This window comes from Lontra canadensis, unplaced genomic scaffold, assembly GCF_010015895.1.
Source record: "Lontra canadensis isolate GAN:19392208 unplaced genomic scaffold, GSC_riverotter_1.0 scaffold53, whole genome shotgun sequence".
NCBI classification, from domain to species: Eukaryota; Metazoa; Chordata; class Mammalia; order Carnivora; family Mustelidae; genus Lontra; species Lontra canadensis.
Genome location: NW_022631047.1, coordinates 2,851,595 through 2,876,370, shown reverse-complemented (window position 1 = coordinate 2,876,370; position 24,776 = coordinate 2,851,595).

Below are 24,776 nucleotides of genomic sequence, written 5' to 3'. Positions count from 1 at the left end.
ATGGGAAATACCAACTTTTGAAAAAGTTAATGACTCTATACTCCTGGTTCCTTAGGCAGAGACCCCTTGGGAGATATTCTGTTAAAGATAAACCGAACAATATGAAACATTTTAGTTTTAGTTGAGCAAAAGTTCATTTGAATTGAGCAGCGCCAAACAAGAAGTGTTGAGGACCCATCAGTGAACCAGAGCCTTGGGAGAACAGGATCCGGGAGAAAGACTTCTATCAAGTGCAGAAGCAAAGACAAGTTGATTGACTATAGCTTAAAGCCTAGATGGTTGTTTGTGATTGGCTGTTCTTACACTCCTGATTTCCTAACCTTGAGGCATTTACAAGCTTGGTTTTTGGGTTGCTTAGGTAGGCCACCACAGCATTAGAACCACCTCTGATGTGGGAAACAGAGGCAAAAGAAAAGTTACTAAATTTCCTTACTACCTAGAGCCCACTGAAAAGTCCTTGAAACAGGCAGAGTGACATTCCTCTAGGGGCACAACTGCCTTCACCTTAACACTTTGCGAAGGGCAAAAGGCAATCCTAGCCTGACCACCCCCACCACCTCCAACCAGGATCCTGTACGTCTACTTTAACATATAAAAATTCCTTTGGAAACTTCCTGTATCTCTAAACCCTCCAAGATACGTGCCGGCAATCATCCCCAAGCACATGGCCCACCAATATACATCTGAAGGGTCTCATGACTAAGGTTTTATTAGATGGTAATAAATGACATTTTCCCAACAACAGTAGCCCCCTCGAGGCCCTGGAAACCTTGCTTCCAAAATTCCTTAGAGACTTACGCTATCCCTGACCCTCTCCCAACTTGCAAGTATATAATGGACCACATCTCACAACCCTGGGTCAGCAGCTCTTCCTGCCCATGGGTCCTATCCCTGTGCTTGAATAAACCACCATTGTGCACCAAAGACGTCTCAAGAATTCCTTCTTGGTTGTTGGCTCCGGACTCCATCCCCTGAACCTCCCTTATATTCTAAAACTTCATCACCTCAGCCTGATGGCCTCCTTCTTTAATTAATTTAACAGTCCTTAAAATAATGGATTTCAAGAAAATGACACAGCCAGTGAAAAAAAATGCAGCTGGCATCAAAAGTTGGGAAGAGCTTCTCTCTAAACATATTTAAAAATTAAGAGGTGGGAAGGAAAAAATCACATCTTAGGTGTTGGGTGGATTTTTAAGAGATCTCTATTTAGCCATCAATTCACTAGTCATAAGGTCATGAGAAAGCAAGAAGAGCCTCTTTTGCCAAAATAGTAGCATCATTAGAATTTTTTTTTAACACAAAGAAAATGATCTAAAAGCACTTCCCAGGTCATCTAACATTTCAAGTATTCTTACATGAACCTGTGTTTCCGAGTAAATTACCCAAATCAGAGACTTCTAGCATCTGGGAAGCTTTTTAAAAATGCAAATTCCTAAGCCTCACATGAGACTCACAAAACCAGAATCTCCAGGGGAATAGCCCTTGAATCTTTACTTTTCCTAATAACCCACAAGTCATTCCAATGGTTGGAAATCATTGGCCATCAGTGGCATATAAGTTCCTTAAGGAAAGACATAATAAAACTGTAAACCAAATGAAACATTTAAGATAGAAACTGTGTTTGCATCCTTAATTACATCTTGAATAACCAATCTTGAAATGTGTATTCGGTTATCAAAATTTAAATTTTGCCCTTAAAAAGAAAACTTTTCCATACTTTGCTCTACTTAAGAAAGAATGTATATGTTTCTAAAGTTATCATGTTATATGATTAATAATATAATTTAAAGATTTATACATGTGAGTGTTTCAGCACAACTCAAAAATTCTAGTAATTAGTGCTTTTGAACCCCATTTAGCCTAAAAGTACTAAGTTAGCCCCGTGTCTTCTTGAGCTCCATTAATTAACTTGTCATCATGCATTTAATTAGTTCACAACTTAGTGCGGTAAAAAAATAAATAAATAAATGAGCGGTGGCAAGCAAACTTACTGATGTCAGTGTGTATTGCTTTATTTGCTGTTTGCTTTCTTTGTATTTTACTAAATCTAGGTCATGCCCCATTCACATAGGAATCCCAGGCATGCATTGCTTAATATCTTGTTATGATAAAGCACAATGAACAAACAGCTCCTTTAAGTGGAACATTAATGACCAGTACAGTCTGTACCAAAGACCCCTAATTGTCCTGCCTATCAGGCCTGGCCTCCAGCTGGCCCCTATCATTACATGGGAGAGTATTAAACTTCTGTTTTATTTAAACCACTGTTATTTTGCCTGTACAGTCAAACCAACACATAATATATAACCATTGCTGGGCTTTCTATTTTAAATAAGCTCAGTGTTAAGGAGCAAAATTTTTCCTCCACCCTTCAAGATTCTTTCTGATGGTCTAAGAAATAAATTGACATGAAACCGATTAACAGAAGAAAATCACATGCAGTCATGTACCTACTAGGGGCTCCATAAGAATTTGAGGCCCACAGGCTGTCAGGCAGTTGAGATTTATGTATCTGCTATCCAGAACAAAGAGAAGGGGGTAGGGGCTTGGAACTTCAAAGGGAAGGAAAACAATTCACAGGAAGATGAAAAAGAGTAAATATTTGGTAAACAAATGTTTGCTGGGCCATATAGAATTAAGGGGACATAGAGAGAAATTTTTAACAAGCAAATTTTGCTAAATTTCTCCTGTCTACAAAGCCTACTTTATATTATTCTATCTGTGGTGATTGCTCCCTTCACACAGAAGGCCCTCCAACTAAATTCTTTAAGGCAGTTAGGGGGAAGGTCAAAGTTTCTTCCTGAGCCATCTGTTTATTATAAATAATCAACCTAAAATCATCCAAGTAATAATATATAATCCAAATAATCCAAATCCAACAATGCCAAAGAGACACATTTTGGGATGGCAGATTTTGCTCCCCTACAGCTAAATCCAAGAATGTCATTTTGACAATGCTAGCTTTGGGATCTAAATTCTGAGCATTTGCACATGCGTGCGCACACGCCCGCGCGCACACACACACACACACACACACACAAACAGAATATCCAATGACAAAGAATCTCTCCTTGACCAAACCTTAGTCAGGCTCCCCTGAACTCTTCTCAACAAGGCCCTGAATTTCAGGACTTCCCTGATCGTCACTATCTAATTTTAGACTGAATACTTAATGCTAAGTCAGTTCAGCCAGAATCTCCCACTTGGATATCTGATCATCTTCAATATCTGATCAGTTCCTCATCCCTCACCATCTTCCTTGAGATGTTTGATCATCTTGGCCCTTCAGCAAAAAAATCTATTAGGTCAGTTTAGCTAGACTCTTTCCTTACCCCTTAATTTCCGCTTAGTAATTTTCTGTCCCCTGACCCTGCCCTGCATTTAAGTTATAAATTTTCACTTTTCCTTGTATTCAGAGTTGAGCACGATCTCTTTCTCCCACTGTAAAACCCTACTGCAATTTTTCTCCACCTACCACAATAGTCCTGATAAGTTTGTCTTACCATTCTTGGACAAGTGTTAAGAAAATCACTCTTTTCTTTGACGCTAGTCAATAAGTCAGTGGAATCTATGCTGATGTAATATTCACGTTAACTGAAATACCTGTAGAAGAGATGAAGCCAAATGGCCAGCTCATAATACAGGGATGAATCTTAGACTCAGAGTTTAGATACTGAAAGGGTTGAAATCCTTCCTTGGATTTAATGTATCTGCAATAATCTGTTCTGAATAACATACTAGGGAAGAGGAAAGGGAATAATTGGACAATTAGAAATCAATAATTTTTTATGTGAATTATGAATACATTTATGAATATTTAACCTAAACTCTCATTTAAAGGAGTCATAATCTCTTTGCTACAATTGTCCCATTTTGAGTCAATATTTCACTGAACTATTTGACCTTGATGGAAATTATCAAAGTATCATGGAGAGATTTGGCACAAATAGCAACAGGGTGTTTTCTGTAGCAAAGGGAAGAAGTAGACCGTATTCTGACCTGAGTAATGTTTGCTTAAAAAAAAAAAAAAAAAAGATTTTATTTCTTTATTTGAGAGAGAGAGCGCGTGTGAGTGGGGGAAGGGGCAGAAGGAAAGAATCTCAAGCAGACTTCCACTGGGTACAGAGCTTGACTGAGGGCTCAATCTCATGACTCAGAGATCATGACCCTGAGATCAAGATACTGAGATCATGATTTGAGCCAAAACCAGAGTCAGGTGCTCAACTGACTGAGCCACCCAGACACCCCTGATCTGAAGAAAGTTTAGATGGCAGGTATGAATCTATGTTAAAGAATTACATGTAAGAACTTGGCTTCTACTGGAAAACTTATTTTAATCTCAAAAGCATCCAGTAAAACAAATTAACATTCAACCTAAATTCTCACATGTAAGGTTATCTTGGGAAAGAGGAATGATCCTTTCTTATGCCTGCTTTTTTTCTCCCTTTTATCTTGTACTCCATCTTCAAAGGTAAGTCTCTCAAAATTTTGATTTACTGTATGATTTGCTTTTTTGTCACTTTTTTGTCTGTTTGTTTTTTGTCACTAATTTCTTTCATTTGGTTTCCAAGGCAATACATGCTTTTGTAATGAATGCTTTTAAAACACCTCTTCTATTTTCCATTACAGTTATCCAGAGAACAATACTCCATTATTTGTCTAGCAAATATATTTTACTATGGATCAATTCCGGTTTGTTTGTTTTTTCATTTTGAGTTTCTTTATATAATCAGACTTACAAAACACCCAATTTCATAAAACGTGAAAGGTAAAATACTGAGCATTGGAAAAGCTCACTTTGATGCTCTATACACCAGTATACCTTTCCTCCTTTTCTCCACATTCACTGGCAAGATTCACTAGAGGAAATCCAGCAGTTGGTCAATGAGCCAGTGAATGTAACACTCCCTTAAAAGCATGTTCAGATTATTTAGATAACATAGAATTTTGTCCTTTAAAGCACCATTTTCTGCTTAAAGGATCATCCTCCACAAGGCATAAGAAAATGTCTCTCCTCTTTACACAGAGTCCCCTGCATTAGTCTAGTGTCAGATACCAAATATGTATACTTGAAAGCAGAAAATATTTGCTAAATCTTGCCTGTCATAAACAAATTACATGAACAAAAAGGTGGAGGTTTCCTGTCTCAAAGAAGTAAAGTCTTAAAGATGTAAAATCACTCTACTATTTCTACATTTCAGTCCTTAAAGATGGGCTTCCTTGTGTTTAACTCCAATCATTTCTGCTTTATTTCAATTCCAGTTTCTCCTACACTTCTCTGACTCTACCTATACACCTGGCAGTCTTTTCTTTCTGCTTATTATATCATTTTGAACAATTTCATGACATTAGAAACATTTATGCTTGTCAGACTGAGAACCGCTACCCAATCCATGATTTAATATATTGTTTGTCATTGGCTACCTCTCCAATTAGACTTTCTCTTCAAAGTACAGTCTTAGGAACCTACTTTTTAATTCCAAAAAAAAAAAAAAAAAAAAAAGCGGTCTTCCTTTATAGGCTTATTTCATCTTTATTTTCTGATTATAGAAGCACATCTTGAAAATCTAAAATATAAGGCCATCATAATATATAAGAAAATTCTGTATTACGGAAGAATTGAATACAAATTCTTTTATTTGCCACAGTCATTTACATATGCAACAATTATAGTTTTCCCCTAAATCTATGACTAAACAAATATATTCAATATAAAACAGGTTTCATGCATGTCTCTATTCTGTGAAATATCTTTAATGGGGTTCCATTGTCTAGTCAAAAAATACCAATCCTGTAGGTTAGCTTCCAAAGCTTTCCATTATATGGCCTGATCCTTCTTTCTAACCAAATCCAAGTACCTTACATTACATCAAGAATGAATTATTCCTTATTCCTCAGATGTATCTTTTACTTTCCCATCTTCATGATCATGCTCATTCTCTTCCCTCTGCCTGGTGCAACCGCCACCCATCTAACCACTTGACCATCTATCTCACCTCCACTTGTCATTACTTTGACTTGCTTTCACCTAATTTTAATTCTCAATTCTTCTACATGGGCTTTCTTGATTCTACCTCCTGGCTCAAGAATCTGGCCATCCCCTGAATTAGTGTAATATATAATTTGTTTCTCTTTATAGTTCTGACATTTTCATCTTTACTGGCATTTCCTGCCTTACCATTTTCCTATACAAGGGTAAATATCAAGAGGGAGAAAAACTTGATTACTTTTATTCTTTGCTATAGTCTCAGGTAGACCAACACAGTGTTTTAAATATTATAGGTCCTCAATAAGCAGTTAGTGAGTGTATTAGTTTTCTGTAGCTGCCATATCAAATCACCACAATCTCAATGGCTTAAAACAATGCAAACTGTTCTCTTACAATTCTGGAGACCAGAAGTCCAAAATTAGTTTCAGTAAAGTAAAAAGACTAAAGTCAAGGTGTTAGCAGGGCCATGCTCTTTGTAGAGGCTGTAGAATAAAATTCATTTCCTTGCCTTTTGCCATTTCTAGAGCTGTACTCTCTACATCTCTTGGCTCATAGCCCCTTCCTCCACCTTTATGGCCAGCAGGTAGCATCTTCAAATCTCTATTTGCTTCTGTCACATGACCTTCTCCTCTGGATAGACTCTCCCTCTATCTTCCTCTTATGAGGCGGTGTGATGACATTTCAAGCCCACTTGGATAATCCAGGATAATCCCTTCATCTCAAAATTCTTAATTTAATCATATTTTTTGCTATAGTAGGTAATACTCATCATTGTGCCATTATTCATAGATTCTAGTGATTAGGACATGAATGTCTTTGGTGGGCATTTTTCAGCCAGCCACTGCAAGTTTAAGTTAGCAACCTTCACCGGTGCTGTTCATTATTTTTTTGCCACTGGTTTGGGATGGTGCTAGTGAACCCTCTGACCAAAGCAAGGCTATTTGACTTAAAAAAAAAAAAAATTATTATGTGCTTTTTTGCTAAAAAGACTAATAGGATACTGAATAGTTTACAAAATCTTTTCCCATTTAATCACCAGGACAACTCAATGAGTCCAGTATTGTCATTATCTAAGTTTAAGCCACACAAAGGTCCTGCACAAAGCTGTAGGACTGCTCTGCAAAGGAGCTAGGTCACGTTGACTTCTTTCTCTTGATGCTCTAGAACACCACCCTTGACTCCTTTCTGGCCATTTTTCCTAATTTCATAGTACCCCTTCTGTTAAAACTTTGTAAGCCATGCACACTAAATAGGCTTTTAAAATGTTGCCTTTCAATGCAAACTTCAAAATATTCATACATGCTGAGACTCCATCTAACAAATTTTCCATCTGAAAACATCAGTGTCCTCATAGATACAAATTCAATACTAACAGTCTCTGCTTCTACCCATTGTATTCTTTTCAGTAAGAGCTGTCTATTCCATTCTGGTGGGAAAATGGCCATGTAGGAGCAGAAAACATTTCCCTTCTTCCCTTCTAGTTTCTTTAGCTGGTCTAATAATTAAATTGGCATAACACAAATAGGAAAAAACAATTAATTTGGCATATACGTACTCCAAAATGTGACCAAAGCAGGCAGCTTTTATGCTTTTAGACAACAAAACAATAAATTTGTAAAGAATTGACAAAGAAGTTTGGGCTTTGGATGGTAAATTAGTGAAGAAGTAACAAGTTTTGTTTACACAGCCTTCTCAGCCTATCACACTGAAAAAAACAAAATCTTTACCCTTCTAGATTCTTTTGGTTAGTCTAATAATCAAATTCATGTGAGATAGATTAACAAGAAAAAAATAAATTTTATTATGTACACACAGCGTTCCTATAAGAATATGAGACCCACAAGCAGTCAGATAAATGAGACTTATATGTTACCCTGAGCTAAAAAGAAGAGGGTAGAGTTTTAGAACTTCAAAAAAGAGAAAGAAAATTCACAAGGAGATAAGAAGAGCAAATGCTTGGTAAACAAATATTTCCCACGCCATGTGGAGAAGTCTTTCCTATGTACAACAAAATTATCTTTGTGATAGTTCTCTTCCTGGTGCTCCTCTGAAGCACTAAACTCCCTCTCCCTGTTGATCAGAATGCTTTCTAAATCCTGGTACAGGGATGGTATTGTAGGGGCCGAGAACAAGCTACTCCAAGATGAGTCACTTTGGTCTGAACATTATTTTGAGTTTAAAGCAATCAAAACCCAACAGATTCAAGAAAAGTTCTTTATCTCCCCCTTGACTCCCTTCTTGTACCAGGAAGAGAGCTACTAACAGAGATTCCCCTTTACCTAAGAAACTTATCTTTGCAATAGGGCAAGCTTGGCTTTCCAAACATCTCCTTTTACCTTCCTGCTAAGATTCTTCTCCTTTTTGTATTCTGAGACTCCTACCCTTCTCCTTAGCCCATATAAGTGTTATGTTGCCTCACAGTCTTTGGAATCTCCATATCTGTGTAGACTGCCTTTATGTACATTATTAAAGTTTATTTTCTCCTTTTAATCTTTCTGGTGTAAATTTGATTCTTAGTCCAGCTAGAAGGACATTGAAGGGTAGAGGATATTTTTCCTCCTAAGCCATACCTTTCACATGGGAGATTTATTTACTGTTTTCAAGGAGACAAAGGAGGATCAAAGTGTCCTTCCTGCCCTGGCTGTATCTTAAGTCACTTTAATTAAAAATAACCAATATGGAAGTGTCTGGGAAGTTTGAGCATCCATCTGACTCTAGGTTTCAGCTCAGGTCATGATCTCAGGGTTGTGAGATTGAACCCTGCTTTGCATGGAGCCTACTTGAGATTCTCTCTTTCTCTCTCTCTCTCTCTCTCTCTCTTTCTCTCCCTCTGCCCATATCCCACCCACTCCCCACCCTACCCCCTGGCTCAGCTTATGTCTGTGCATGCTCTCTCTGTCTCTAAATAAATAAATAGATAGATAGATAGATAGATAGATAAAAAAAAAAACACAAATAACCAATATGCCAAAATGGCATATTTCAGGGTGCTTCTCTCTTGCCCTTCCTTTGGCACAGTCTAAATGTTTCCAATAGAGTCACATTCCTTAAGCACTGGACACCATACCACAGCATACTCCAAAATCTGGCTCCTGACTGTGCCTCTACTCACTCCCCACACAGAACTCTGTTTTTGCCCATACTGTGGTCTATAATTAGAATATCTGTCTTCACCCCTCCTTTGTCTGCTTGAAGACATCAGCTCTTCCTTCAGGACTTAGCTCAATCTACCACCTCTCTGAGGCCTATTTTACGAGACTTCCTTCAAGTAGACAAGCCGTGTACTCCTTTATCCCTGAAGGGCAGCAAAATATAACGCCCCAAAATATCTCTTTGAAATATTGATTACTTTTAGCTGGTTATTTTTAAGAGGTAGTAGATACAGGTGAAGCTCTGCAAACTGAATAGAAATCCCCCTTTCATTAGAGACATTTATAAGGGAAATCTCCATTTCTTTCTAACTCACTTTTGTTCAGGGTTTCATCACCTCCACTACTTTCTGTCCAATTAGAAAGGTTTTTGCCAGCCTTTCTCTAGCAGTTAAAGGAATTTTTTTTAAGTATCAGACAAGAGGTCCATTTAAATTTAAGTTAACTAAATCTAAATAAAATTCAAAACTCTATTCCTTAATCACACCAGCCACATTTCAAGTGGGGGAGGGTGCAAGAATTCCTGTCCCCCTCAAAGATCTGTCTAGCTGAACTAAAACCAAGTTAACATGAGACAGACTAACAGGAGAAAATCAAATTTAATAGCACATGTATATAGGGCATCCATACAGACATGAAAATTCCAAAGATAATCGGGCAAAATGATATATACATGTCATCCTGAATTAAGGAGAAGGGAGTAGGGGTCTGGGACTTCAGAAGAAAGGAATGCAATTCACAAGGTAATAAGAAGAGCAGATATTTGCTCTGCCACACTGATGGGCCACTCAGATAAAATTTATCTCTGCTAATAACTCCTATTCTGGGAAAGACCCCCAATTTAGATTGTTCTATGTAGTTAAAGGAGGAGCAAAGTTTCTCTAGAGCCTGCAGGGCATCAATTGCCTTCAGCTCAAAATAATCTTCATGCCAAAGTGGCCCATCTTCACACAGCCTGCCATCAGCCCCTACTTACTTAATAGCCATATATAGCTAGTGGATACCATGTTGGACAGTGCCGATATAGAACAGTTCTATCACTTCCATAAGTTCTATTAGACAGGTCTATTGTGGGTTATGTTGCAGTAACAAAACCAAAATCTCAGAGATTTAAAACAGCAAAAGTTTATTTCTGAGCACTCAAAATCTGCTGCAAATCAAAATGACTCTAGGGTACTATCCTCCATGTGATAACTCAGTATTATAGGCCATTTTGGTTTTGTGGCCCTTCTGTATTCCTATACATTCCCATAATCACTGTAGTAGGGAAAGAAAACATGGAGTACCATGAACCAACATTTAAGTGCTTCCACCTAGAAATGACAGCCTGAGAAGCCTAATGCTCTGTGTACACAGAGATAGGAGATTAGTAAACGCTGGTGACATCTGCCTGTGATCAAACTGCTTCCTTCCACGTTCCTTCTTGTAATTAAGACTATGCATGTGAAAATACTCAATATAGTTTGGGGAACACAGTAGACTATTAGTAAATACTACTCTCCTACTTCTTTTTCCTAAATAGCTTTTTATATGATGTCCCAGGTTCTGGTCTCAGGTTCATTTAATCCATTTTCTATACCATCAGAATGACCAGATAATTTTCCTGCTCAAATTCTTCTACAATGTTGCTCACTGAACAAAGATTGAAATGTACTCTCTTTAACATGACATCCAAGGCCTCCCATAGTTTGGGCCAACTGACTTCCCAAACTTAACTTCCATTGTCCCATGTGTTCCAACAGTTTTATATATATATATATATGGCCATTCTATCCGTTGGTCTTATGCATAAAAAACTTGTGCTCTAACTTTGTCTCCTTGGAATGCCCTTCCTCTCTTTCCCTACCATCATAGTTCCCTTAAAATGCCACCTTCCTTGACTTCCTCAATTAAAATTAATCTTTCCAACCCATATCCTCTTGTGCCTTGTCTCTTACTCTGGTTATGTATCTATTATAAGCATTACAAGTAAGAGGATGGAGTCTTACTCATCTTTGATCCTCTTACTCATAACCAGAAACATAGTCTGTGTTTAGTAAATGTTTGATGAATTTAATAAAACCTTCCTGTGGGGAATCTTTCTTCAGAAATGTTCCACCAAAACTATTAGCATCTTATAAGAAAAACAATACACCCATGGATTAGAAATATAATGCTTTTTTTCAATAAACATTAATATAACATCTCTAATATTATAGAATAGGACAGGCTGCAACCAAATAGACTTAGGTTGAAAATATAAGAAGTGAATGGTTACCTTAAAATTAAAAAGGAATTACTTGGTGTCTTGCTGCCAATAGAAGTAAACATTTTAAGTAGTGTTGAATCAGCATTTTCTGAGACTTTAAAGTGATGGAAGATTATAATTTAAATACTTTATAAGTAGAAATCAGGAAAGTGAGAGCTTATTTAAAAATAGTCCATGAGAACTTCCTGTGTCCTTGAAATATTTGTGTATGTTTTGATGTTGTAAGAGAAAGTAATGTGAATTACCTCTAAAATTTCAGTATCATTAAGAAGGCAATCAAAAGAGATTTTGAAAAGAGATAGCAAAGCCTTAAATTGGAAAAAGGAAGTATAAGGAAAGATGTGACATAATTTGGCAAATTATACAAGAATAAGAGGAAATATTTTTTTGTAAGAATGGAAAATGGGAAAAGGAAAGACATTATCTCAAAACATCTGGAGATGAATGATAAGCACTTCCAAATAGGATGAAAACCTTGAAGAAATATTATCTCAATGATAGTCTACATTAAAAAAGGAGAAAAGCTGGGAGGCTTTTCTCTGTCCCCTACAGAGATTATCTGTAAAACAGAAGAGAAGTGACAAACAGATAAAGATGTAACAAGTATTTCCTAGGAGAATGTTCTCTAGGGTCTCTGGAAGAGAATGGATCTTATAGCTCATTTCTCTATTTGAGTTTTTAAAAAGTTTAGCTTTATTAAAAAAAAAAAAAAGTCCTCCCTCATTTTCAAAAGATCCCAGAAGCATATAATTATACTTTGATATACCCCTTGGGAAGTAAAGCAGCTGGGCTTCTCAAGGCTGCCCTGTATCATGAAAACATCATGGTGGACAGGCCCATACCTGGGAAAGTCAAAGGAAAACAACACTCTCTGATGAACCAATCATGAAGAAGAGAAGAATACATTTGTGCCTGTGTAGCAGGCAACATTCTTTAACCCTTTCTTTTGATTTTGCTGTGCTGCCCATACTAAAAAGATTAAGCCCAATTAGAGCAAAATCCTCTGGGATCAAGGCTACAGTTGTAATCCCCATCCAGGGCAGTGAGCTATGCTCAAAAAAAGAAACTGTTCTACAGCCGCAGAAGGTCATTCTTGGTGGCCAGCAGACTCACAAATTAATGTCACTAGGTCACAAGAATCTGAGTCAAGATCCTTGAATAGAGAGGGCGGGATACCATCTAGTTTTAGCCTTGGAAACTTTCTTTTAAAAAGGTTTCCAAGGACTCTGATGAATGAGTCTCTATCAGCATAGAGGACAAACCAGCCAGCTAGGCTCCAGTTTGGCCCACATCCTAAATGTGTTGTAAAGACATGTAAAATGAAAGTCTCTGAATGAATATAAAGAATGCAGGCCCCATTCTTTGACAGCAGCACAGACCCTAAGAGATTCACCCCTTTAAATTCTAGATTCAGCACCTCAGAAATGAGGCTGGAACAACTTCTGCTGCCCCATATAAGCCAGTAAGTGTCCCATACATTCCTGCAGGTCACTGAACGATATTCTTTGCTGGTTGACCTCAGTCTGATTACCAAGCCCAAGCTAGTTTGGAACAGACATCATTTCTTGGTATCTGATGCCATAGCCTGTTGCTGTGACCAGTCCTCCAGATTTGCCCTTGATTTGGCTTTATTCAACCCTTAGTCCTGATATTTGCCTGTCTCTTAGGTCTTCTTATTCCATGCTTCCCAATCCCCTTCGTCTGCTGGCTCTTACTCAAGCAGAAACTGTCAGAAGCTACAGAAACAAAATGGCCCTTTGCTCCATTTGGCCTGGAAAGAAGATACCTGAGCTCCAGCCTAGGGCATACAGAGGGCACATACCCATCATATCATTCTGAGCATGCCTCCCACCTTGAATGCCCTGGTATTCTCCTTCATGATACCTGCTCTACAAAGGAAGCCCTTTTCCATCCACTTCCCCTACCCTCTCCCCCACCCCATACTCATCTCCACTGCCATCTATTCTTCAGATGTCACTTCCTCCAGGAAACCATCCCAGGCAGCCGGTTCTCCAAGTACTTGGTACATATGTCTTTCCATGATAGTAGTTTTACTATTAAACACAATTATCTTTTTAACTTCTATCTCTCCCATACTCTGACTGGTTAAAAACTGAAGATGTTCCTTTCCTTTCTTTTGTGCAACTTTAGCACTTAGCACAGTACTTGACTTACTATAGATTTTTTTTTATAAAGATTTTCTTTATTTATTTGTCAGAGAGAGAAAGGGAGAAGTAAGCTCCCCACTGAGCAAGGAGACCAATACAGAACTTGATCCCAGGACCCTGGGATTATGGAAGGCAGATGCTTAACCAACTGAGCCACCCAGGCATCCCACTAGAGATATTTAGTTAATGTTTCTTAAATATATAAATATAGCTTTCTAGATCAGAACTTCTAGATGATTAGAAAATGTCACCATATTGGCTCAAGTACTATTTTCTATTTTATTTTTACCAAGTAGGTGCAAGATAATTTCAGAGGAGTGTGAAATCAGTAAGCAGTTTCTTTACCAAATATCTGCTCTAAAGGAAGCTGTGGCCAACCAGTTATCAACAACTTCACTTCTTAATACAACCGGCCTGTACTTCTGAAGGCTCTGAACCACCATCCACTACAGGACATTCTCAAATGGGCCACTCTTACCTCCTACCAGGCAACAGAGAAACCTCCTTACTGAATATAAGTGAGTTTTTAAAATGTTGTTAGTAAGGGAAGTAAGTAAGAGGCATCCCAAACATCAGATACTGAAGCTTCAGCAAACATATAGGGACTCCCTTGACTACATCAGTGTATTCACACTAAGTCCTAGGGTCCTAGACTTTCAAGGGGGTGACCTTGGAGAACTGGTTCCAGAAAGTTTTCAGTGACCCATTCTCTGATAACACTTCAGAGAAAAATCTACTTTTGTCTTAAAATTGAAGGGTACCCAGACTTTGAGAAAAACTTCTGCAGGAGGCAATTGCCACCTCAGCCCACACCCAGACTCTCCTTCCAGGAAAAGTCTAAAACATTGAAAGCAGGTCCACTTTGCACCCTGGCTGAGTTAGAATATCAACATGAGGGAGGCAACCAAAGGAGGCAGCTAAAAGCATCAGCTTTGAAGTCAGCCAGATCTAGGCTTGAATCAGCTCTATCCCTTAGCCTCAGTGTGATTTTGGGCAAAGGCTTTAATGTGATTTCCTATCTCTAAAATAGAGATGAAACATCCTCATAAGATTAAGAATTAAATGAAGTAACTCTTAAGTATATAGCATTTAATGAAAAACAAATAACTAACATGTTATTAATGTTGTCATTATACACCCTTTCTCTACCATATTCTAAGGTTCTCAGTCAAGATTCTAGACCATCAACATTTATGAAGCCCTAAAGAGCAACCATGATTTAAGGTTCTGAGACCTAGGCACATATCCTTGTCTAAAGCCAACCAATGGATTTCATCTGGTCTGGGGATCATGGTGTGGTTTGGGAATCATCAATGATCATCAGCTATGAATAATGTTTACTATATGTATTATCTGTTATAATATATCTAATCCTCTAGTTCTGAGACTAAGATGTGTGATCAGGTAATGAATGCCTTAAGGACAGAAATCAGATACCCTATTGGTCCAGCACCTACCATTCATCTAAAATAAAAGTCATTCAACAGGATACCCAGGTGGCTCTGTCAGCTAAGTGTCTGCCTTCAGCTCATGTCATCCTGGAGTCCCAGAATGGAGTCCTACATTGGGCTCCCCGCTCAGTGGGGAGTCGGCTTCTCCCTCTAATCCTACCCCTCTCATGCTTTCTCTCGCTCACTCTCTCTCTCTGTCAAACAAATAAATGAAATCTTTGTTTTTATTTATTTGTTTGACAGAGAGATAAAGACAGCAAGAAAGGGAATAGAAGCAGGGGGGACAGGAGATGGAGAAGCAGGCTTCCCGCTGAACAGGGAGCCTGATGTGGGGCTCAATCCCAGGACCCTGGGATCGTGACCTGAGACGAAGGCAGATACTTAATGACTGAGCCACCCAGGTGCCCCTAAATAAAATCTTGAAGGAGAAAAAAAATTCAACAAATATTTGATGTAATGGTAACCTGGAACTTCCTACTTCCAACCTTAGAGACTGGAGTTCCTTTATTCAGTTCAGTATGTTTTGATTTCATCCCAAGTACCAACCATTGGATTAAATGCTGAGAAAACAGAGATAAGATACAGCCGTTAGCCTCAGAGAACTTATATTTTTGATGGTGTTATCTTCCCAAACTCCAGTACATACTGATCTTTGCAGATGATCCCTTAGACCATCCCTAAAATCTGTTTCTGCTCTGGAAATAATGTGATTTCAAACATGTGCTTAGCTCTGGAAACACCAGTCCCCAGCTTTTCTATTCCTAGCTCTCATTAAGGCAGTGTCAGGGCATGTGGGTTCATATATTCCCTAATATATGAATATATTCCTATAATAGAAATAGAACCACTGGCTATTTCCAGGTTGGTTAGGAGTATGGCCCTGAAGTCAGAATCCCTACCGCCTCCAACTCACCAGCAGTAGTAACAAATTTATTATAAAATTGCTCTGTACTCATTTTTAAATCTCTTTTTAAAAAGGCTAGTAATGGGACACCTGGCTGGCTCAGTTGGTTAAGCGGCTGCCTTCAGCTCAGGTCATGATCCCAGCATCTTGGGGTCGAGTCCCACATCGGGCTCCTTGCTCAGCAGGGAGTCTGCTTCTTCCTCTTCCTCTGCTGCCACTCTGCCTGCCTGTGTGTGCTCTCTCTCTCTCTCTCTCTGATAAATAAATAAATAAAAGCTTAAAAAAAAAGGCTAGTAACATTTATTTCACAGGTTTTCCATGAAGATTATTTAAGATGGAGTGTATGATGCTGTTAATACAGTACCTGGATCATAGCAGGCATTTAATAGAGTAGTGGTGTTATTTTGAATTGAGAACATAAGATAGGGGGAGTGTCTGTCACATTCATTATTATATCCCTAACATTTAACACAGTGTCTGGAACATAGTGGGCCCTGAATAATTATTTAATGAATTACCTATCTTATTCATTAATTTAAAGCATGGGTTTATTCAGCTTCCCTCTACTCCCATCTGGTCCCTTATAACAAGAAAAAGAGTAAAGCCAAGTTAAGTCTGTCAGACATGATATTGCTATTTAATAAACCTGGAATGGTCAGCCATAATTAAAACAAAAGTACTTTTCGGGGTACTTACATTCAGGTTAAAATCAGGGTAAGGGACAAGGTTTGAGGCATGTCTTGGCCATGTGGACAGATTGTGACAGTCAACCTTTTAATGCTCTTTCACTGGTCCCAAGCAAAGGCTTCCAAGGTCAGCAGACCTCTGCAGAGCTGTGTTCTGGAGGAACGTTCTGGGACTTCTATACCCAAGACAGAACCTCTGCCAGGTGGCCCCCTCATCCCTGGAGGTATTTGTGTCAGTTAGGAACTGGGTTTGTCTGCAAGTTACAGAGATCTGATTACAGTGGTTTAAATGCATAAGGGTTTGATATCAGTAACAGGAAGTCTAGGGGCAGTAGCTATCACTGTTTCAGCAGCTTGAAGATTTCAGGCCAAAGTCTCTGTGATTCTCTTGGCCTTTTCCTCATTGTCTACAGTGTCCAGATATAAAGTGTGTATTCCAGGCATGAAGAAGGAACAAATGGATAAGCCAGAAAGCACAGCATCTGTGCAGAAAAACAAAAGTGTTTCCAGAAATCCTACACTTCAATTTTAGGCATCATGGGCCAAAATTCTATCATGTGGCCTCCCCTAGGTGCAAGAGAGATTTGGAAATGCACAGATTTTTTTTTTTTTTCAGCTAGACATATTGCCGCCCTCAAAAAACTCTCTGAGTAACACAGAGTGGAAAATGGAGATGAAGTAAGCAGCTAGAACACTCTGCCCGAGTATGGCTTACTTCCTAAAACTTGAGGTGAATGACAGCCAGAGTTTTTTACTGAACTCTTCATCTTTAATTACCTCCTCTACCAAGTTGTTATAAAAATATGAAGTCTTTCAATGGCTGCTCAAAGCCCAGCTGTCTGTCAGCCTCTTGATCCAGAGAGCTAACCCTGCTACCAGGTCCGTAACGGTCATTCACTTTAGACAAAGATGCTTTTAATATAACAATACAGTCAGTCTCATCCCCAGTCAAGAAAAACTGTTTCTCTCCCCTCACATGAAGGCATCTTCAAACCAATAGCATAAACAGAATCGATTTTTTCTTCATTACCATACAAAGCACGATAGTCATTGAGCTTTGACCTTCTGCACAGCGGAGTCCTTGTAAGAAGCCTCAACACACCCACATTGTTTCCCAGCAGAAGAGTCTCCTAGACTCATGTATGAGTCCCCCCTCCTCCTGAACACACATCATCTTCGTGATTATGAAGAAAATTATCTCACAGAGCACCAATATTCCCAGGTCAGTTTGGAAATACACCTAGAACAACCTCTGTAATCTCATGGGAACCCAAGAACCAAAAGATAGACTTCAAGAAATCACTTGGAGAAGTAAACCAAAATACAACCTCCACCAGCATTCCCAGTTCACTTCAGCAACGATTCCACTCTCAAGGAAAATTTCCAAACCCATAACCCATGAAATCTTAACTCCCCAAAAGCATAAACAATGACTCTTTTCACTGTATTGAAGCAGGGACAAAACAACACCCTCAGTTCACATTCCTGCTTCATCCAAATTTCAAGCTGATTCTCAAGACCAGTAGAAATGGCTGCTTTACTTAGACAAGAGGGGATACAGCCTAGAGACCTTGAGCCTCCTTCCCAGCCATGTCCCTAACAGGGGTATAATAAGATCACAGAACAAGAAAGCAAGCATCAAATGCCCACCTCCCTGAGTTCAGAATCTAAAAGATAGTAGTGAAAAACCTGGGGCCTTCAGGATCTGGTCCCACTCACCTCTCTGGTCTCACCTCCCACTGCTCCCACTTTGTGCTCCATTTCTGTACCACGCCATGCTCTTTCTGACCTCTTTACTTCGTGCATCTTGTTCCCCTGCCTTGAACATTCTTCCTCGTTCCTGTCCTATCCTGGCTTATCCTTACTTGTTCTTTAGGATGCAACCTGGACACCCCTTCTGGGTTAGAAGAGTTTTCACCTCTTTTCATTCTATTTCCTCACCAGTAAGCTCCATGAGGACAGCAGCAATGTTCACCTTGTCACAAGTACATCCTCCATGCTTGTAACTCTGACTGGCAGTGTGAGTTTAAGAATGAATGAGTGAGGTGTCTAAAAGGAGGTACAGGCTGGTGGCTTTGTGTTCTCTCTCAGAACTTCCTAGCCAGATTTTTCTGCAGCTCAGGTGTCTAGACTTATCCTGCTGCAAGATGTGCAGGCAGAGGGAAGAAAACACAAAGGATTCAGAGTGCAGCTCCACAACCAGGCAAACAGCTCATTAACAGATTAACTAGTGAAGGGCCAGAAACATCTCAGTGTATGCTGTTAATCATTGTGTCTGTGTAAGTTTCTTTATAGGTTTGTAGAAGGATTGTTTTGTCTTGTTTTCTTTTGTTTACAAGTATTCCTTTATTATTTTCTTCTTCTGATTGGTTACAGCTGGTTTTGTCGGAGGCAATTTTAAACATCTTGTATAAATTCAACTACCACCATGATTTTAAAGAGGAAAAAGGCATACAAACATGATTGCAGTCCCCAGACAAATCATCGCAGCCTTTGTCTTTAAAATTAAAGTACAGTAATCCCTCTTTATCTGTGGGAGATACGTTCCACGACCCTCAGAAGATGCGTGAAACTGGATACTACTGAACCCAATCATACTGTTTTTTCCCCTCTACATACATATCTATGGCAAATTTTAATTTATAAATAAGACTCAACAAGAGATTAGCAGCAATAACTACTAATAAAATAGAACAATACATTCTAATGTGTTCTCAATCTCTCTATCCCAAAATATCTGACGGTACTGTACTCACCCTTCTTCTTGTGAAGACGTGAAGTGATTAAGTGCCTACGTGATGGGGTGACGTGAGGTCAACGAAAGGCATATAACAATGGCATTAGGCTACTATTCATCTTCTGACACTTCATCAGAAGGAAGATGACCTGCTTCTGGACTGAGGTTGACCATGGATAACTGAGACCACAGGAAGCGAAACCATGGATAAGGAGGGGACAACTGTGGATACCGTAATGTTAAGAGAACTTCAACAGAGAAAAGAAATGGGGAAAAGCATTAAGTGAATTGTTTTGCTTTAGATTCTAGGCTGTCTCCCTGCAGACAGAACAAGTCTGGCTGAGTCAAAATCTATGTGTCAGTGTATTAGCCTTGTCCTAACTAGGCTGTAGGCAATCAGAGGACATAGGATCATAAACCCACACTCTTCTTTCCTTCAAATAAAATAACTAACAGCACCAATGAACATTAGTCTGGCCCCTCACAAACCAGCCAGAGTACAAGGTCTAAAACTCTCAACAGTTACCATCCTTTACTTGGCATTCCATATGTAAGTATATATAATCTATCACCACAATTTGTTGTGAACTCATAGGTGGGAACAGGGACCATTTCTTCCCACCTTTGTATCTTGTACAACACCCAGACATCTGGTGCACTGTTTGCTTATGTGTCTTGGTTTTTTGTTTTGTGGGTTTTTTTTTTCTTTTTTTTTTTTGGAGAGGGTGATTGTCAAAGACAACTGGGATGTTGAACATTTAATTAGAGCTCACTAAATATTTTTCCTTGTTTAACTGATGCTCAATTCCATGACATCAAAAACATTCAATTCTAATAATAATTATGCTTTTCACCATTTTCCTCCAAAACCTTATGACTGTTTTGCTACTGTGTAGCTCAAGTGTTTTTAAATAGATATTGAATTGCTTCAAAATTCCATTAACTTTTACTTTTTATCTAGCATGCTCATTCTTTTAATCCATGAATTTGACTAATGAAAATTGATTTCTCTCTCCTAAGTGTCATTTTCTTGCCACATCTAACCTACATCCCTTGCTACTAACCCATAGGTTTGATGTAATCATTTCTGGTGTTAAATTTATAAATGATGTTTCTTAAACTTGAAGAATATTGCTTTGTTATCTTTCCAAGGGTATTTAATCTAAAATGTTATTTTCCATTCTAGGGGAATTTTTACTTTTTTTAACTAGAAATTCAAATGAGATTTACTCTATCTCATTAAACATTCAAATGCTTCAGGTCTTAGAAAGTGACTGTTGCTATCACCATTTGTTACAATGGTCTAGGAATCACTCATTATGTAAAATAGTTTTTAGTTCTACTCAGTGAGCATGGAAAGTACCTTGGTTATGCTTGTCTTTGAACAGTCCTACCTGCTATTAACTATCTGTATGACCTTGGGCAAGTCATTGGACTCTCTAAGCTTTTGTTTCCTCATCAGTACCTGAGTCACAGGGTTGCTGAAAGATGTATATAAGAAAATGTCTGGGAAAGGTCCAGGAATGGTGCCTACCACATAACAGGGAGTTTAATAAGGGTTCATTATCTTCCCTAATCATCTTCCTAGAGATTTTCCTCTCTTCCTATTCCTGTTCTATACCCTAAGGGCCTTGCCATCAAAGTAGCTAATGATCCTTGAATAGAATACTTTTAATACTGGAGGTCTGAAAAGAAATTACTGTTCAAAAGAAATGAATTTAGAGCATCAGGAGAGGTGATGGGGAAGAATTCTGGGTCCAAAAGTGCTTCCAGGTCCTGTCATCCTACACTGTTTTGGTCTATAGATTCTGCCATCACCTGAGGGTCTATCCCCCATGCTAACTTTTACAGTCAAGCAAAGAGAGAACAAAAAGTTGAGTTTTTCATGATATTTGAAATTAGATGAGTCACTTGGGAACAGTGCGGCTTCCCTCTAAATTCTGGCCACAGGGTTCCGTATCACCCTAATGAGAAGAGAAAAGAACAGGATAAAAAATATTTCTAAAGAATTAAAGGCATGATGGAGTCTCTGAAGCAGGTGTCTTACTGGCTATCAGCACATTTCTGTTCACCTCCCAGTCTCTTGAAAGCTTTGTAAGGCTGTATGTTGAAATTCAGTGACAAAATAAAATGATGGGTGTGGTCAGGTGTATCTTCTAGCTTTCCAATGCTCCTGTAAGGTGGAGATTTTCTAGGAGGATTTAAAAATACTTCTTAATTTTATTAAGTGTCAGTTCTGCTGCTCAGCAGTAATTAAACTGAAAGGAAAATGTCAAGAATGATAAATTACTATTACAGGTTTATTCTTTCTTTTCTTTTCAGCAACTAGTCAGCCTTGTATCATGAGATTCTAAAATATTAACTTTGAGGTTATCGAAGGAGAAAGCCTTCCTGCTATGTTATTTTCAATAAATGATGTCTCAAATCCATGTAAATTGTAAGGTCTATGATTTAAATATAATCCATAGTGTCTGAATACCCCATGTTTATTCAATTTCATTTAGAACTATTTGACCCTGCAGAAGTAAATTACTGTAGCTGAAACAGGCATCCATGGCCCAGTTTGCTACATGACTAACAGGAAATAGCTTTATATTTCAATATTCAACATAGGGAATACAGTGGGGGTTAGTGAATGATTTTTCTGAATAAAGTCAATCATTATTAAAGCTTTTAAGAGATAAATCTCCGAGTGCTTCTGGCATATCCATCGAATCCAAATAGAGCCTTAGGGATCATGAGGAAGAGCATTAAAAGCCAATTACTTTTTCTGAGCATCATATTCCAGACTGTAGGTCTCATTATTTGAGATAATCAAATTTCCAGCTTATTTCTCAAACAAATAGAAGCTAAGATAATAAACAGGGAAGAGGTATGGAGCAATTTAAAGACCCCAACAATTAATTAGTTTTGGATGAATGTATCCAATTGCAATGAGGGTATGTGTGAAATCTAGAAACATAGTTTTCAAGTCAGCAGTGTGTATTAGCCAGGGATCTCCAGATAGACAGACAGATAAATAAACAGATACAGACAGACAGACAAACAGACGTATCTATTATATTAAGGGGAATTGACTCATGCCATTGTGAAGGCTGAGAAATCCCACGATCTTGCCATCTGCAAGCTGGAGACCCAGGAAAGCCACTGATAAAGTTCAGTCCAAGCCCGAAGGCCTGACAACCAGAGTACCAACATTTTCACTAGATATAAGGAATGATTAGAAAATTAGTCAATGGCAAGTAAAAGCACAGAGATTAACCCTACAGATAACTAAAATTAATTGAACATTTATTATAAGACCAGCTCTGTTAACATTTATTATCATGTTTTATATTTACAAAAACCTATTTTACAGATGAGGAACCTGAGGCCCAGAGAGTTTAAGTAGCTCACCTAGCATCACCCAGCCAGCAAGAAGTCAATAGATTTAACCAGAGTCATTGCTTTTAACCACAATTCAATGTTTCTTCTCATTTCAGGAGGAGCAAGGATTGTACCCAAGTGGAAAAATCATTGTCTAGAAGTTTAACAGAAGGAAGCCACAGAAAGGTAAACTGAGATGTTTATCAGATTTATTTTAATTCTTAATAGAATATATTCAATAACATGAATTAAAGCTCTTTTTTTTTTTCAGTTTCTCCCTACAAAGTTGCAATTTAATACTGTACAAAAAAGGAACAGATAGCTAATAATTAAGTTGCCCACTTTTATAAAAGACAACTACTCTTTGGGGCAAATAGCTTGTAAATAGATTTGAGAGTATTTCTGTCTTTGGGAATAAAAGAATGTTATGAATAGAGAACCTGCATTTCAAACTTTCGTATGTGTTTTTTCAAATCTACACCAGGAAAGCCTCTCAACCATAAAATTCACTTTAAAGAGTTAGATTCTAAAAACTTGCCATATTACTAGGCACATATTTTATTATGCAGTTAAAAACAAGATTATAAAAATAAATTTTTTATGTTCTATTCAAATCAAATTTTCTAACTAATCCCCTCAGTTAAAGAAAAGAAACCTTCATACACACACAACTTTCTTTTTTTTTTTTTTTATTTAATGGAGCTTACCTAACATAGCAAGCCAGTTATAAGGTTAAGGACTTGTGTATTTATTATCCTTTTCAACAGAATTATTTAGAAAAACTCAATTCCAACAACACTAATTTCTAACAGACTTCCAAATTACTATCATTTCTTCCCCCTATTTCTTCTTCAGCTTTCTTCATTCTCTTCTGTCTCCTAAAATCTTGACAATTGGCATGATACTCCAGCCCTTAAGTCTCATTCATTTCTTGCCTGTGCACAAGAGCGAAGGAATTAATTGATCTTTTAGCATTATAGATGGAAGCTGACAGACTCTAAGATGGCCCCCCATGATTCCCATCTCCTGAGGTTCATGCTTTTGTGTAATCTTGCCTTAAAAGTGAGCAAGAATTGTGACTTGGTTCTAACCAGTAGAATATGGCAAAAATGACGATATGATACTCCTTTGATTACATTGTTATACATGATTCTGTCATGCCAGCAGACACTCTAGAAATATTCCTCGCTCCTTTGATTAAAAAAGTTGCCACCTTGGAAAGTCCTTCTGGCAAGGACTTCTGGGAACTATGACAAGGCTGTAGGAACCAAAGATGGCCTCTAGCTGACAAACATTAAGAAGCTGGGCCTTCAGTCCCACAACTTCAAAGAAATGACTTCTACCAACAATCAGAGCAAGCTTGGAAGTGTTTTCTTCCCCAGTTATAACTCCAGAAGAAAAGGCAGCCTGACTAGTGCCTTCATTACAGCCTGTGGGACCCTGAGAAGTGGACCTAGGCAAGCCATGTCCAAACTTTTACTCCACAGAAACTGTAAGACAATAAATATGTGTTGTTTTAAGTCACTAAGTTTGTGGTTAATTTGTTATACAAGTAAACTAGTACATGTATCTTCCTCTGAAATCTTTGAGCCAAATACCTTACACTGAAACCTCCCACTCTTCTAGCTCTGTCTCTTAGTTGCTTGATTTCATAGAATCCTCTAGACCCTGTTCCCCTTCTTCTTTGTCTATGTATTAACTTTCTCCTAGATGTATAGCCTTCTATAGGCAACTTGGAATCCGTGGCCTATGCTTTCATCCACTTTCTTGTCAATATCCTCAACAATCTATTCTATTTTTCTTCCATAGCAAATATCTGGCAAATCTCCAGACCTGAATAAACCATTTCCTTCTCCATTCTTGCCTTGTGGTCATTGAGAAAACCATTCAGCTGTACAAATTGGCAATACTGAAAATTCAAGGGTACAGAAACATTTATTTAATCAAAATTAATGAAAAATGTGTATGCATTTTGCAAAGAATATTTTAAAAGTGACTGACAAAGTACTAGATGCAATTTCAAGTGAAAACTCTCTCCACTGGTAGTTAATGCATTAAAAAGGTGATTTCTTTAGTAA